Source organism: Lissotriton helveticus, assembly GCF_964261635.1.
Source record: "Lissotriton helveticus chromosome 1_1 unlocalized genomic scaffold, aLisHel1.1 SUPER_1_unloc_26, whole genome shotgun sequence".
Classification (NCBI taxonomy): domain Eukaryota; kingdom Metazoa; phylum Chordata; class Amphibia; order Caudata; family Salamandridae; genus Lissotriton; species Lissotriton helveticus.
This window is the reverse complement of record NW_027611666.1, coordinates 649304-666595: the sequence shown is the minus strand read 5'-3', so window position 1 is coordinate 666595 and position 17292 is coordinate 649304. Positions and strand designations below refer to the sequence as shown.

Sequence of the window (17292 nt, the reverse complement as noted above, 5' to 3'; positions counted from 1 at the left end):
TGGAGAAGAAATGGGAGATCCGCCCTCCAACTTTGGTCAGATTGATGGGAAGAGCGGTTGACAGTTGGCAGTTGGCACTGCTGTATTGAGGAAACTCTACTTCAGCAGGAGGATTTCCCTCTGTACTGCTTGTAAGAGGCAGCCTGCGGCTTTCGAAACGACTGCTGTTGCAGGGAGGAGGAGTAACGCGGTTGTCCCTAATAGGGATGGTACTGCTGGTATTGGTTGTAACCTCCCCGAAAGGAAGAGGAGAAGCCACGACCCCTCGCACCTCCAAAGGGCTGCATTTTAAACTGTACAGTAGACACTACACACTACACACGGACCCAAGAGGTCTGGAATTTAGACTTTGACATTCCAATGGAAGATCAAGACTGGCAGCGGCCCTGTGAACTAATAATGCATGGTTTCTAGTAATGCCCATTTTTGACTGATACATTATAATTTTCTGCGAAGAACCTACTTAACGCCACAAGACCTTTATCGAATGGTCGTGTCTTGCCCAGATATACGCCTGCGCTGCAACACTGTGGAGGCTGATTTCTTACATTAACCATGGCCCTGCGATGCAATACACTCCTTCTAGCAACAAGCTGTCAAAGAAACGGAGCATGCCACACAACTAAGTATTGATCTGACACCAAAATGCTGCTTATTAAGCCTCTTTAGATGCCAGAAGGTCGCAAGATAACCTATAAATTGGGTCAGTCGCCTATGGTACTGGCATGACGTAGAATTGCAATCACATGGCTGTCCCAGCATGCACCAACGATTGCGCTCTGGCTTAGAGATGCGCTCAGCTGGCCCCTAGCTGAGGAGACACATATGCGCCTTAGCAGAAAGGATGACAAATTTGAGGATACACTAAAGACTTGCCGTGCTCATACAGATAACTCTTAGCTTCTGCTTCCAAATGTGACAACAGACACAGACTCTGACTCTGAAACTGATGAGGCAGAACACTACGACACTGGGGATGAGCAGGGATGAGCAGGGAGGTGTCTCCACATGATAATTACAAGGTACATTCCCAATTAGGGGAATGGGACACTTATTGATCACCTGGAGAATGGGAAAGCAGATTAGTGCATGTGTAATTATTGACTGCTTCTTGATTAACCTACTGACGTAGAAAATATTGGTATTATATGTCTCTGTATACTCTGACTGCCAGGTTGTATGTTGACAAAATTAAAATACAGTTCTAAAAAACAAAAAAAATAAAGCCATTACATTGTGGGTGGTAGAGGGTAGTGAACCGGTAATTCACGCCACACTCCTTCGACATGTGTTTCAAGTAGCCAGACATGATGTTGGTACCTCTGCAAGGGAAGTGGTAGTCCAGAAGGGAATAGCCTTGGAATACCTGGAGGCATGATCTACTACCAGACCTCACTGAAGGACGTGGAGTCACCACGCCATGGCCCGGAGTGATGTGGCTCTTCCAGGTGCGAGGGGGTCTACGGGGCTTTTGGAAAGGGGCTGAATCAGAGAGGGACGGGAGGGGAGACTGAGGGGTGAAAAGGACCGAGGGAAAAGGAAATTAGTGAGACGGAAAAGAAAGACAAGAGCAGAAATCATCGGCTACTCTTTTTCTTTTGGTTGCTCCAACCTCTACCCCCACCCTTCACATTTATGCATAGCAATTATTTATCCCTCACATCCTCCCTTGACTAAACCATAAAGCAAAAACACTTACCTGAGTCTTTTCCTTCTGTCCTAGGGACGACGGCGGCCGAGGCTCACCAAAGGGTCTGAAGTGGAAGACCCTGTGGGAAAGAACAATATAACAGAGACAATCAATCATTGTGATTTCCTGTAATACTAATAAAAAGTGCATACCAAGAAATTATTCAATGCAGTGTGCTCCTTCTTGACCGACTCTTCTAGAACGGGGAGCTACATACTCTCCCTACAGGGAATGGGAGACAGACACACAGACACCAACAGACACACACAGACACACACACGGGAAAGCATTGTAGGAAATAGCTACATACAGTTGTTCTATGCTTGCCATATGTACATTGTTTTAGAAAGATGGTGGAACTATTTATTTTGTTCAATGGGCTTATACTGCTAATTACTTTTATCTGCTTCTATTATCATTGCAGCACATAAATTCTATACAAGAATTAGGATGGTTCAATTAATAATGAAAATACTAATGTTATATTATTTTAATTTGATTTCGCACATGAATTACCCCTACGCAGAAACTACTTTAAGGAGAAATTTAGGATTGGTACGTAGAACCACTCTATTGTTGTGAAGTTGAAGGAAAGGCTCTTGTATAGGTAATGCCTGAAGTTCATCAACTCTCCTTAGTGAGTTTATCGTTAGGAGGAAAGCAACTTTCCATGACAGGAATTGTAACTGACATTTGTGCATTGGTTCAAAAGGCGGGGCCATTAGCCTTGGAAGAACTATGTTTAAGTTCCACTCTGGAGCAGGGGGAATACTTCGCGGTATAACCCTTTCTAATCCTTCCATGAAGGCTTTAATCACTGGTACTCTGAAGAGAGATAGGTGTTGTCTATTTTGCAAGTGTGCAGCTACGACTCCCAGGTGTAAACAAATGGATGTGTAAGTTAATCTACATTGCTGTAAATGCAACAGTTAACAAATTATTCCGCACAAAAGCATCAAGATAATTGATATTGTTGTTGTTACAATAGGAAACAAAACGTTTCCATTTGCTGCATAACATGCTCTAGTAGTAGGCTTTCTAGCTACCTTGAGAATATTTATAGTCTGGTGGTAGTTGTAAATAACCAAACTCTATGACTTCAGGAGCTAAATCGCTAAGTTGAGTTCTCTGGGAATTGGATGTCCGACTTCCCCATGGATCTGAGTGAGGAGTCAAGGTTTGAGATGTAGCTTTTGATGTGGAACCACTGAGAGTTCTAAGGATGAGAGTACCAAGGTTCCGAGCCCATGTGGGGGCTATTAGGATCAGTGTGAGGGACGTTTGTCTGAGTTTCCGAACAAGTAATGGAATTAGCAGGAGAGGCGGAAAAGCGTAAGCAGATATACCTGACCAAATCACCCAAAGGGCATTGCCTTTGGATGCTAGTTGTGGGAACCTGGATGTAAAGTTTGGGTATTTTGCGTTGTGTACTGTTGCAAACAGATCTATCTGTGGAAAATCCCATTTTTGAAAGTAGGGAAGAAGAACTTCTTAGCTTCTCAGACTGTATCTGCTAAGCAGGGCTGCAATCTGATGGCCTACCCCTGGGAGGTGTTCTGCTAGGAGATAGATTTTTTGGTGAATCTCCCAATTCCAAATGCTTTGTGGACAGCGTGACAGCTGGAGAGAGGGAGTCCCTCCCTGTTTCTGTAGGTAGTACATTGCTGTGATGTTCTCTGTGCGTACTCAGACAGTCTTGCCTACAAGTTGGGTGAGAAAAGCTTTGAGTGCTAGGAACACTGCTAGAAGTTCCAGGTAGTTGATGTGAAGACGTTTGTGTTTGTCCGACCACAGCCCTGTACTGTGTAATATTGAAATGGGCACCCCAACCTGTTAATGATGCGTCTGTTGTGAGTATAGTCTGTGGAATCAGGTCTATGGAAGGCTGCCCTTTTGCTAAGTTTTGAGGGTTCAACCACTGCAGAGAGCGATGGGTGCGACTGTCTACCAACACTACATCGGTTAACAGACCCTGTGATTGATTGCACTTACTCGCTGGACATTGCTGCAGAGGACGCATGTGAAGCCTTGCATGAGGTACGATTGCAACGCAGGATGCCATCATTCCCTGCAGCAGCATGAAGACTCTGGCTGGTAATGATTGGTAGGGTTGAAATTGTAATAGTGTGGCCTGGATATTGTGAATCCTGGCTATATTTGGAGTGGCTAGAGCTTTGAGAGTGTTGATGGAAGCTCCCAGATAAGATTGTACTTGTGCCAGACACAGGTGAGATTTTTGTGCATTTATTGTAAAACCCAACTGGTGAAGTAGGTGTACTGTTGTCTGAGTGAGTAGTATACAGTTTTGGTAAGTGCTCGCTTCGATAAGCCAGTCGTCCAGGTAAGGGAAGACATATAAACATTGTGTTCTGAGATGAGCAGCTGCTACTGCGAGACATTTGGTGAACACTCTGGAGGCCGTGGTGACACCGAATGAAAGTACCTTGTAATGGTAATGTTCGCCTGCTATCATAAACCTGAGATATTTGCGATGAGCGGGATGAATTGGAATATGAAAGTAGGTGTCTTTTAGATCTAATCAATCAATCAGGGGACTTGTAAGCGCGCTACTCACCCATGAGGGTCTCAAGGCGCTGAGGGGGGAAGCAGCTCTTTTCCGTCAAAGAGCCAGGTCTTGAGTGTCTTCCTGAAGATGTTCACGGAGGGGGAACGTCTGATGTCGATTGGAAGCTTGTTCCAGGTCTTGGCCGCGATGAGAAGGCTCTTCCACCTGTTCTGGCTTTTCTGCTGCGTGGGGTTTCGGCGAGGTCGGCAGATCCGAGGTTTCTCTTAGGTACATAGAAGGAGATCTTTTCGTTGAGGTATTGGGGGCCAGTGTTGTGGAGGCATTTGTAGGCATGGGTAAGTTTCTTGAAAGTAACTATCTTCTCCACGGTAAGCTGGTGGCGGTTACGCAGGTGTTTGGTGATGTGTTCGTGTCGAGGGATGCAGAGGAAGAGTCTGGCTGCGGTGTTCTGTATGGTCTGGAGTTTGTGGAGCAAAGACCTGTTGATCCCGGCGTACAGGGTGTTTCCGTTGTCCAGTCTGCTGGTTATGAGTGTGTAGGGGACCATCTTCCTTTTTTCAGGAGGGATCCATTTGAAGGTCTTTTGGAGGATGCAGGGGTGTTGAATCAGCTAGAGGTGACGGCGTTGACCTGTCGGGTCATGGAGAGGGAGGAGTCGAGGACGATTCCAAGGTTTCGGGCGTGGTCCATGGGAGTTGGAGGGCTGCCGCGGGCGGCGGGCCACCAGGTACTGTCCCATGCGGAGGGGGAGGGTCCAAGGACGAGGACCTCTGTCTCCTCCCAGTTGAGCTTCAGCCAGCTGCTGCTAATCGAGGATGCAACGTCCATCATTCCTTCCCGGAAACGGAGTCTGGTGGTGCAGGGGTCCGCGGTGAGGGAGAGGATGAGCTGGGTGTCGTCGGCGTAGGATACTATGCTGAGTCCATGCTGTTTGACGATAGCAGTGAGGGGGGCCATAAAGATGTTGAAGAGCGTGGGGCGGAGCAACAATCCTTGAGGTATTCCACAGTTAATTTCCGTAGGTTTGGAGAAGAAGGGTGTCAGTCTGATTATTTCGGTTCTTCAGTGAGGAAGGAGCGGATCCAGTCAAGGGCGGTTCCCTGTATGCCGGTTTTGTGGAGTCTGGTGGTTATTGTGCGGTGGGAGACGGTGTGAAATGCAGCAGAGAGATTAAGTAGGTCGAGGAGGATGCTGATGTTGTCTGTGGTGGCGAGTAGATTTGTCTCGGTGCTGTGGTTGCTGCAGAATACGGATTGGGAGGGGGCGTGGATGGAGTTTCCTTCAATGAATTTTGTTAGCTGGGCATTGACGATCTTCTAAGTGACTTTGGCCGCAAAGGGGAGGAGGGAGATGGGTCGGTAGTTCTTGAGGTCAGTGGGGTCCACAGAGGGCTTCTTGAGCAGGGGTCTGACTTCTACACGTTTCCAGTTGTTGGGGAAGGTGCCGGTCTTATAGGCGGTGTTGATGGTGCGTCGTAGTTCTGGGGCGATGGCGGCTCTGTGGTAGATGTGTGGCAGGCAGGGGTTCGTGGGGGCTCCTGAGTGGATGCCTTTCATGGTCGAAGTGGTGTCTTCGGCGGTCACTGGGGTCCATGAGGAGACGGTAGGCTGTCTGGCATTGCTGGGGAGGGGGTGGTTCCGGCGTCAGGTGTCTGGTCATTGAAGTGGTCGTAGAGGCCCGTGATTTTCAGATGGAAGTAGGATTCAAGCTTGTCGCAGAGGTCGTGGAAGGAGGTGATGCCCGTGGCTTTGCTGGGGTGTTTGGTGAATTCCTATATAGACTACTATTGGGTGCATTGATTGGTGGTTGTATCTGGTGTTTCTATTGGTTTAGGGTTAGTGTTCTCAGTGGTTGGTTATTTGAGGGTTCTGATTGGTTCCTGGATCAGTGATTCCATTGGTGTAGGGCTTAGGGTTATTGATCTGATTGGTGGATAGGTTTAGGGTTTTGGATTGGTTCCTAGGGCTAGGCTTTTTATTGGACGTAGGGCTTAGAGTGTTCTGTGCGATTGTTATGTAGTCTAGGGCTAGGACTAGGGCTAATGTTAGGCTTTCTATTGGAAATAGGGCTCGGCGTTTCCTGTGTGATTGGTTACTTAATATAGGGTAGGGACTAGGCCTAGGGTTAGGTTTTCTATTGGAGATAGGGTTTAGGGTTTCCTGTATGATTGACAGGGAACAGGGTTGTTGGGACTGGGTTTGGGGTTAGGCTTTCTATTGGACGTAGGGTTTAAAGCCTGATTGAGTGCTTGGACTAGGGCTATGATTGGTTGTAAGGTCTTGGCCTCCTATTGGCCCTAAGGTTCAGGATTAGTGTTGCGATTGGATAGGGCTAGGGTTCCCATTGGCTGAAGGGGTCAACTGACTACTAGGGATATAAAAGGCCAAGGCAAAGGCTACGGGAGAGGATGTAGCCTTACGGCTAGTGCGGTGGACCTCGAAGCTGGAGAACAAGGTTTGAGTCTCGCCAACAACGCACAACATCCTGTGATTCTGGGCAAATCACTTAATCTCCCCTTGCCTAACAAAATTAATGTGTCCTTGTGCAATGAAACTGGTGCTCATGTAAAGCACTCTGATACCTGATATCTTTGGGTCTAGTTCGGGCTATATAAAAAAAAAAGCTTAGGGTGTCTCACCTGTGCATCGAGGCTAAGGGCGGAGAGGCCAAGGGTGAGTGCCTGTTTGAAGCTGGTCGGGGCTAGGTTCTGAAATGCTGCCCATTTCCCCATTCATCAGCACGCACCCAACCCCATCCACGACCATACACACACCAAATGTACTCCACTCATGGACTACAAACTAACCCTATGCACAATCCAATTTCTCGGCACACACTACTAAAGCACACCTTTATACCCTTCTATCCCAGCTACCACACATTTCTACCATCACCTGTGAACAGTACATAACTCTATCCTACACAACTAACCAATCCACTCCTCACTAACTGTAGGAAAGTAGGAACTGCTTCTTATGGTTAGTTACCCCCACTTTTTGCTGATTGCATCCACTGTTTTTGACTAGTCTGGCTGGGATCCTGCCAATCACGACCCCAGCCTATCTGCTTTTTGCTCCTAAACTGTAAAACACGTACTAGGTACACTCCAGATTGGATAGTGGGGTACCCTTATCAGTCCCTAGTATATGGTACACATGCACCCAGTGCATAGGTACCCCAGAGGCCTCCCATGGGCTGCAGCATGTATTATGCCACCCATGAGAGTTCATGCAAAATGCAACTCCAGGTCTGACATTGCAGCCTGTGTAAGCTGGTGCTTCACCACTTATGAAAGATATAGGTTTACTATATCTATCAGTCCCCCCTATTGCAGGCCTTATCAATCCTGAAGGCAGGGTGCTGGGTTTTATGTTAGAGGGCGCCTCTGCATGAGCGGGGCCCCTATAAATAATAAATGGGTGGCGATACTAGGAACTTCATTCTCACCAGATATGTGGAGGTTCTGCTGTGCCCGAACAGGCCGCTTAACTGCAAATTGCAACCTCCGCACCATCCATTTTAAATACTTGCACCAGTTATACTATACAGCGCTGCAATTGAAGCGCTTTGGTCTGCGGGAGAATGTCTGCTTTGTTCGGTGTGGGCAGGGGGATGCAGAGTTTCTGCATCTGGCATGGCATTGTACAGGAATCTATCAATTCTGGACCAAGGTCACAACTCTGCTTACTAATGTTGTCTCTGAATCTGTGATGTGTACTCCTGATGTCTGCCTGCTGGGCTGGGTAAAGAACCTCAAACCCTGCAACCATAGTTTAGTCGCTGTCTCGACCTTGCTTGCTAAACGGGCGGTGGCACAATGCTGGGGGTCTAAAACTACTGCTACTCTGAAAAAGTGGATCAGGGACTTACTCTACTGTAAAATACAACTTGAAATATATGCAGAGGAACTGCCCGAGTCTTCACGCCCTAAAGATTTCTGGGCCTAGTTGTTTGTGCATCTCCTGGGCAACCCTGATTTGCAATAGATACTGTATTGGGGCTGGGTGGGTGCACTGCCTCAGTGCCGGAAAGTCTGCACGAGAAGCACATTTGGTGTCCCTGTGCCTAGTCCAGTTCAAACCAGTTCTGTGAGTCGTTGGCTCAGGCTCTGGCACGAAACTGGACAAGGACATGGGAGTATCCTCCCCACTGTCCAGACCCTCTCCTGGGAGGGTCCCCTGAATCTGTCCAACCCTCTCACGTGGGTAACAAAGGGCTTACCTGGCTGTAGGACCCTAGATTCGACGTGGACAAGATTCTGAATCAGAAACCACTGAACTTCGACCGTCTGGACACTCTGGACTTTGCTGGACTTCGACTGAGCCCGACTTCGTCTCCCTCTCTGTCCAAAGTATCATCTGTGCCCTTGCACTATACAGGTTCCGTGTAGGACCCTGTGGAGCATCAAAGACTACAGAAGTATCTCCCTTGGAGTGAAGGAGTCACTCCCCTGCATTTACAAGCATGTAACACAATTAACCGGTCTGCTGATCCTGAGCTCCTGCGGACTCTGAAGGCTCCAACAACACAGGAGGCGGGTTCCCAAGTTCCCTGAGGTCGAGCTGCCCTCTCACCGAGTTTGAGGCAAGTATCCCTCGTGGGGACCGCATAACCCATACCCCTGTTCACCACGTTCATTTGCAAGTGCATATGCTTGTTGGCATTCCCCAAATTTGGGCATTGGGGTGTCAGCCCCAACCTCTGCGCACATTTCCTACCAAGGACTTTGGCCTCCTCGCATCTGTGCCCTGGAAACTGAGATTTTGGGAAATTGCCTGAGGTCCCCTTGCGACTCCTGTGCCTCCCGCATGTGGGTCCTCTTGAGGGTCAACACTGCTTTATTTGGGCTCCCCTGGTTGCTCCAGGCTTGCCCTGACTTCCTTTGCTGTGGTGAGTCTCCTGGTCCTTGTTGGGCCAGACCCTAACCAATCTTGACCAACTTCGTGGGTTGTCATTGCCTAGGATTGTTGGTATTCCCGCCGGACACTGACCCCTCAGCACTCGACATCCGGGACAGCTCACATCTGGCTCCTGGTCGTCCTCGACGTATCCTTGTCCCTGCAGCTGAAGAATCAAGAACCCCCTTATCTCACCAGAAGCACCCGACATCGGTGGGCATTCGTCTCCCAAGATCCTGGTCACTCCTGAATGACCCAAACTCTGTCCCCTCTGCTTTCAGGTTCCTTCCATCAAGAATCCACTTCTGGATTCCACTGGACATTCTTCTTCCTTCCAGCAGTGGCATTTCCTTGAAGTCTCCCATTGAGAACGACATCGGTTTCCGACACCACTTCAGCCCTATGCACCCAGCTTCCCTGGGATAGGGAACACTGGTACTACGGTATCCACGGCTCTCCAACATTCTTTGTTCCAAAAGGTTTCTTCGTAATCCACTGGGGAGGGTCCTTAATGTTTAAAACTTCAACCGCGACTCTCCCATAGAGTTGTACGGAGCACGCGTCCTCCGTGGGGTTACTACGTACTCACCTTGGGTGGTTCCTTGGGGTTGTACGATTCTACACCTCCTAGACATAGTCTTGACTCAAGTCGTGGTTCTTATACCACTATTTTAGTATATGGTTTGGCCTTCCCCTGGAGCCCACTGTGTATTGTGCTACTTATGATTGTTTAATTGCTAAAGTATTGCGTGCTGTGTGTTATATCCTCAAATAGAGGATACTAGAGAGTGTTCCTTCAAGACTAAGCCCAACGGGTGCTCTCCACAGCTACCACTTGGATAGCTTTTTAAGGTTATCTTTAACCTAATCACCATAAGTGATGTTTGGACTGGAGCAAGGTGCCCACTTTAACTAGTGGACAGCATATACCAGGCCAACTTCTCACAATGGTGTGCCTCCGTTGGGATTCAACCCTGCATTATTTTGCTACATAAATCTTTCTATTGATTAACTGGAAAACCACAAATACTAGGTACATATAATACTAGCTTGGATAAGTAAGTTCTACTGAACTTGGGGTTGAGTAGTCAAGGGTTTAGCACACCCTTCCCCAACCTAAGAGAGTTTAGTTTCCCATTAGGTTAGGTAGGCGCACACACCACACCACACTTAGTATGTTTACTAAAGGAGAAACCAGTGGCTCTCTGCCCTCTGGATACCGTGAGCTTTCATTCCAGGAATTGAAAGCCCTGTGTGCCTCTAGAAAGCTGAAGACAGGGAGAGCAGCCAACACTCAACGCCTGACTGAGGTGTTACTCATAAAATGACCTTAGGAAGACCCCTGGGTCAGATGAGATGGAGAGAGTGGGTGGGTCAAGGAATGAGGACATGTCAGGAGGTGACACCTTTTATGACTTAGACTCAAACCCTGGCAGGAGGAACCTGAAGGTTCCCACGTGGACAATTCAGATATTCCAGAGGATCCGGGAGATGGCTCAGGAGAGCCAATCTTAACCCCTCCTGGAAGAGTGCAGAGTTTACCAAGGAGATCTAGATCTCCATCTTCAGAATCAGATCGCTCAGGGCATTCAGTAGGGACCTCTGTATCTAGCTAAAGGGACCACTCTCTAGATAGGGAATACCAGTTACTTGAGCTTGAGAAAGCTAGGTTTAAAGTCAGGCAAGAGCAACTGGCCCTTGACAAAAAGTCCCTGGAAGTCCAGAGAGCTAGAACAAAGTTGGGACTAGAGCCCCATGGTGGCAGCAACAGTGTCCCTAGAGTTAAGAAACATTCATTTGACAACAGGAACCTGAGCAAGATTGTCCCTCTCTACCATGTTGGGGATGACATCCACAAATGGAGACCTGCTTTAGAGAGGGCATGTAAAGTACAGAGGGTCCCTCAAGAGCAGTGGGCAGCTATCTTGTGGCTCTCCATTGCTGACAATAGAGATAAGCCCCTCGCTGTTAGACAAGAAGATGCTGACAATTATTCAGTTCTGAAGGGTGCTCTCATTGATGGGTTTGGCTTAACCACTGAGCAATACAAGATTAAGTTCAGAGACACCCAGAAGGCTCAGACTCAGGCCTGGGTAGACTTTGTGCACAGTGCTATTAAGGCTCTGTAAGGCTGGTTGCTTGGCAGCATGATTTTGTAGGATTGTATAATAACTTATGAGGGAGAAGATACTTAATAATTGCCACAGTCCGTTATTGCATCAGTACCTGGTTTACTCAGATTTGACTTCTCCCCAAGAATTGGGAAAGAAGGCATATAAGTGGGTCAGAACCAGGGTGCAGCAGAAAACCCAGAACAATGGTGGTGACCAAAAGAAGCAAGATTCTAAGACTCCGGATGGGGGTGTGGAGAAGGGTAAAGATCAAAAGTCTTCATTGGGGCCCCATAAACCTAAATCTGGGGAGGGGTCACAGTCTAACAAAGGTAAAGGCAAAAATAAACCTTGGTGCTAGATATGTAAAGAAAAGACCCATTGGACAAAAGATGTCAATTGTCCAAAAGCCAAGGATTCAACTCCACCTACTACCACTGCCCCTAAGGCAACTTAGCACCATAGCACAGGTACAAGTGGTGGTACAGGGAACAAGGGAATAGTAGGGTTAACCTTGGGCTCCGAGGTGAGTTCTGCCTTAGCCAGAACTGCAGCTTGGGCTGTATTTGTCTGTGATGGTGGCAAGCCTGTCTGCGCCCATCCGCGCCTGACCGGGGCCAGGGGCCAGGACCCCTGCTACTCGCTGCATGGACCTGCAAGACTCGCAAACCTATTCCACAGATGTTCCTCACTGAGCTCAACAGGCATGCCCCAAGCAACCACGAAGAATGCTTTAAAGCTTCTCCTGAAAACATCAAAGGACCATTCACATGCTTAAAATGCAAATGGTGCAGCCTAGCACACATAGAATCCACACCCGAAACGGTGAATATCGGCCTAAGAACCAAATGCCTATAGTTCAGATCCCTCCCCAAACACTCCGTGGAGATCTGGGACATTATTAACGAAATGAACCCAGACTTAGTGTTTATAACTGAAAGCTGGCTAGATGAGAACAACTGCCCTGATATAGCCAACGCACTCCCCCCGAAATATAAAATCATACGTCAACATAGGCAAGGGAAAAGAGGAGGGGGCCTCGCAATAATATTTAGGACCAACTTCAACTGCCTCCCAATCATGTAGCCCAGCTTGATGAGCACGAATTACTAGCATTCCAAGTAGCTAAGGGTAATCACACCCTATTAGGAGGAGCAGTGATATATAATCCCCCGGATATCATGCCGACTTCAGCACGAATCTGCTCACACAACTATTCCCTGTCTGTCTCAAATACAAAAACTTTCTGGTGATCGGAGATTTTAACATTCACTTCAACAAACCAGACAACTTAGCTGCCACACATCTAAACAATGACATGCAAATTCTCCAATTTAAACAATGGATCCAAGGTCCCACTCATAATGCAGGCCACACATTGGACCTACTGTTCTCCAACATTGAAACTACCTCGATTGAGGAGATTCAACCCGTGACATGGACGGGCCACTCCCTTGTCTCCTTTTCATTTGCTCAGCCTGCGTTACCCGCTAGACCTTCTCTACCTGCGCCCGACTTTTACAGACCTTGGAAACTGGTAACTCCAGAATCATTTAAACTCCAATAAACACCAACCTAGAACACCTAGGTACTCCCCTCACCAACAAAGGCGCTCTGAATCTACACACGGAGATCACCTACACCTTGAACTTATGGGCCCCCTTAATCAAATCTAAATCCATAAAAAGAACCACCTCTGAAAAATGGTATACCCCAGAAATCAAAACACTTAAAAAAGTAAATGCAAAATCAAGGAACACACCTGGAGAATGTCCCGTCTAGATGCTGAAAAGTTAATCTACAAAACTGTTCTCAAAACTTACACAATCAAGCCATAAAAAAGGCAAAAAGGACACACTATGCACAAAGAATCAACGAAAATAGCAACTCAACCAAAGAGCTATATAAAATCGTAAAAGCCCTATTATAGATGCTGTATTCCTGGCTCACGACCGCATTAGGTCGTATTTGGACCTCTAACACTCTGATTGTTCCTCGATACTGTTTGGTGTTATTTCTATTATACTATCGCCTTACTATAAGCGAGATCTACTTGATACAGAGATCTATTAGCTACTTTTTTTATCTACCTTAAATTGATTACGAATTTCACGATAGTTCACAACTTGATTTTAAGAAGCCCTTATGAATTTACAAATAAAATAAGTCCTTTTGACGATTGCCCGTCCTTTAGGCAAATACGAAGCAACAGCTTATTTTGGAAACCTCAGGGAACAAGGACGCGGTACCTATAGGATTTATTCAAGAATCTTTTATCCAAGGACGATCGCTTCCAGATTCTGATATCGTGCTTCTCCTAAATTCATATTTATGCCCTGACGAAGTTCCCATGGCACTAAGGGAACGAAACGCGTTGGCTGTGCCCGTGCTCACAGACAACTAATATTTTAAATAAAGAAGAGACATTCACAAAATATTCTTCGTTCCATTGACTTCATTAGAGTGCACCTTCCTTTTTGTTTTTTGTATACTGTTGTAATTTTCACATCCCTGAACAGCGGATGTTGGAAGTGGTTGCACCATCTGATATTAAGAACATACGGAACCATTGTGCTTGACCTAGGTCTGCTGTTTTTGTGCTTTTGGGATTTATAAAATCGTAAAAGAACTGTGCAAACCTGCCAGCATGTCCCAAACATTGCACCCTGCAACAGAAAACTGTGAAATGATCAGTAATTTTTTCACAGATAAAGTAGAGAAAATATACTCAACATTAGACCTAAACACCCCAGTGGCTCCCACTAGCAGGGGAGAATCAGACCCCCCCTCGAATAATCACACCCGACTAAAAAGCTTTGTCCCAATTTCAGAAGCAGAAGTTGCCAGAACCATGAACGATATCAAATCTGGATCCCCCCTTGACCCCTGCCCACATTTTATTTAAGACAGATCATACCCTCCCTGACCCCAGCTATCACGCAGCTTTTCAACAACTCCCTAGAAGCAGCAACTTTCCCAGAAACATGGAAACAAGCGATTGTGACCCCGCTGCTAAAAAAAACAGCAGGTACAGATGTGACAAACCCGGTCAACTACAGACCCATATCTCAACTCCCGTATCTCTCCAAAGTGTTGGAGAAGCTGATTAATAGACAGCTATCCAAATACCTGGAAGACAACCACCTACTGGATCCCTCCCAAACAGACTTCAGGGCTACCAATAGCACAGAGGCCACATTGCTGGCCGTCATGGACAATATTAGGAACTCGCTGGACCAAGGAAAAGCTGTGGCCCTGATCCTGTTAGACCTGTCGTCAGCGTTCGACATGGTCTGTCATCATCTTCTGCTCGACAACTTACAGGAAAAAGGGATAAATGAAAAAGCCCTTGAATGGCTCAGTTCTTTTCTGAGCAACAGAACCCAAACGGTCCAGCTAGGAGCCTTCTCATCTAACGGAAACAACTGAAATGCGGTCTCCCGCAGGGAACATCCCTCAGCCCCACGCTGTTCAATGCCTATGTCTCACCTCTGGCACAAATTGGGAAAAAATTGGTCTTTGGGGTTTGCTCCTATGCGGATGATACACAACTTACAATCAAAGGGGCATGAAGACACCAAAACTAAACTTACTAGCTGCCTTACCGAAATGGCTGACTGGATGACAGACCACTGCCAAAAATCTAAATGCAGACACAACCGAGATCCTGCTCCTCGGACAAACCAAACACATCTGGGACTTCTCCTGGTAGCCCTCCTTTTTAGGAGACGCCCCCACATCCAAGTACTGTGCCAAAAACCTGGGTGTGACTATTGACGACACACTATCTATGCAGGCCCACATAGGAACTCTATGTGGGAAAAGCTTTGCCACCCTGAAACTCCTAAAAAGGTTATTCCTGTGGATCCCCCTGGAAAGCAGGAAAACAGTCACACAGGCCCTGCTAGTCAGCAGGCTCGACTATGGCAATGCCCTTTTCGTGGGCATGCCAGACTACCCATTTAAACGTTTACAGGTGGTACAGAATGCTGCAGCAAAAATAGTGTGCAACAAAGGCAAACACAGCTCAGCAAAGGACTGCCTAAAACAACTCCACTGGCTGTCCATGCGTCAAAGAGCCTGCTTCAAGCTCCTTGGTCATGCTCACAGGACACTCCATGACACAGGCCCCATGATCCTTTAGAACAAAATACACTTTTATATTCCCACTAGACCGCAACACCTTGCTCTGGCCGAAACAAAAAGATAAATAAGTCTAGAACAGGAGGCCGTACCTTTTCACTTTGGAACTAGCTAAGGTTTATTCTTGAAAAAAGGTTTCAAGTCTTATCCTGCGAAAATTAAAATACTTGCCCAGGATCACATCATTTGAAATCAATTTAGGGGTCAAGAGCATTATAATTAGGTTGAGTAGATTATTTGAGTCACTTGTCTTACAAGTCTTCTAACATTTTCAAGATTTTTCGAGGCCTGTGTGGGACCCGACTGTACCAACCAGGATGTGAGAGGCCCCAACACGGATAATCTCAGCTGCCTACTAATAAATTATCATAACTACTTAAAGTAACTACAGTCTGCTAACTTGGAGCGCTGCCCTGCCCGCCGCAGTACTGGGCAAACCGCAGGAGAGTGAGAAGCTGAGGCAAACAGGATGTAATTTTTTCAAAAGGCTTCAGCTTAGCTGCGAGCTCCCTAAAATAATTTAAATCAATTTTATTGTAGGCAATATGCCAGATCTATTTATTAAGAAAAGCTATGCAAAAACATACGGTCGGATGTATTTATTGTGAAAAGCATATTTTAAAAGTGCCTAGGGATATAATATAGGGGAATTGCTATTACATGGCACGTCCCAGATCAGCCAAATTAAAGATGCTCATGTGGACACATTTGTGTCAAAAACATCATTTATAGATGTGGTCAGTTAATGGGTAAAGTCCGTGGTTTCAGTGGCCCAGGAGAAAGGTAAGAATGTGCAACTTGAGATTCGGCGACTACGGCGGCATTCATTATCATGCCTGAAGCCTCCAAAAGCAGCCTGCTGGAGCCTGAGGAATCGACAGTTCTGAGTTGCAAGCAGCAGACAGTCTTTAGTCTATAGACCTGAGGACGTGTGACTGGGAGCCCCAAGGCCACGAAGAGTCTCCAACAGCCTGGTCGCAGCGCATTGGATTTATTTAGGCATTTTTCGATAGTGCATGCTTTACCAAGAGGTGTCAGAGCGCTTTACAATAGAGCGAAGTATATAAGATTAGATATTATGGTAACATATTTACAGAGTATAAATCCGCTAAAAATTACACAATGTAAACTAAAGTTGGCGCGATTACGGTTCCAAAAAAACACATTCCACAATTTAAGTGTAAGGACAAACTAGTTCTCCAGTGAGGAACATGAAACAGTCAGAGTTATTAGTAGCCGTGTCTGAGAAGAGTTTTAAAATCCTTTCGGAAGATGCGGAAAGAGGTGGCAGTGCGGAGGTACGGAGGAAGCGAGTTCCAAATTCTGGTCGCATAGGGCCTCCAGTCTGGGCAGGTTTATTGTTTTGACCCCACTCATTAACAGACCCCGCCCCCAGACCCGCCCCCACCCACAGACCACACCCCTGAACCCGCCCCTTTGCAGTTCCCAACCTAAGTTCTGTGGTGGGTGGTAAGAATGTCGCTGCCGTGCCGCCGCCAGCGAGAGCGCAGCACGGCCCGGCCGGACCTGCCCCTGGCAGAGGAGGAGCATTCACACCACAGGCCCCGCCCCTACCCACAGGCCCCGCCCCAACATTCACTGACCATGCCCCACAGACCCCGCTCCACACCCACAGGCCCCGCCCCCGGCAGAGGAGGCGCATTCCCACTCACAGGCCCAGCCCCTTGCAGTTCCCCACCTAACCTGTGGTGGGTGGTAAGAATGCCGCCGCGGTGCTCCTGCCCGGACCCGCCCCTGGCAGAGGAGGAGCATTCATGCGCACTCTGGAAATAACCATTCAATGTCCCCAGGCTGGGCAGGTTTATTGTTTTGACCCCGCCCTCATATCCACGGACCCCGCCCTCTGACTCAGACTCCGCCCCCACATACACAGACCGCGCCCCTACCCACAGGCCCCACCCC

General features: G+C 47.4%; 1 protein-coding gene across 1 annotated transcript in view; it reads right to left on the bottom strand.

The window, feature by feature from the left end:
• LOC144805805 (uncharacterized) overlaps positions 1–17292 on the bottom strand; it is a 56963-nt gene that overhangs the window by 38387 nt on the left and 1284 nt on the right. The window contains exon 2 of the mRNA XM_078672285.1: positions 1700–1769. The gene's annotated coding sequence lies outside the window, so the exon portion shown is untranslated. The remainder of the gene's footprint in view (positions 1–1699; positions 1770–17292) is intronic.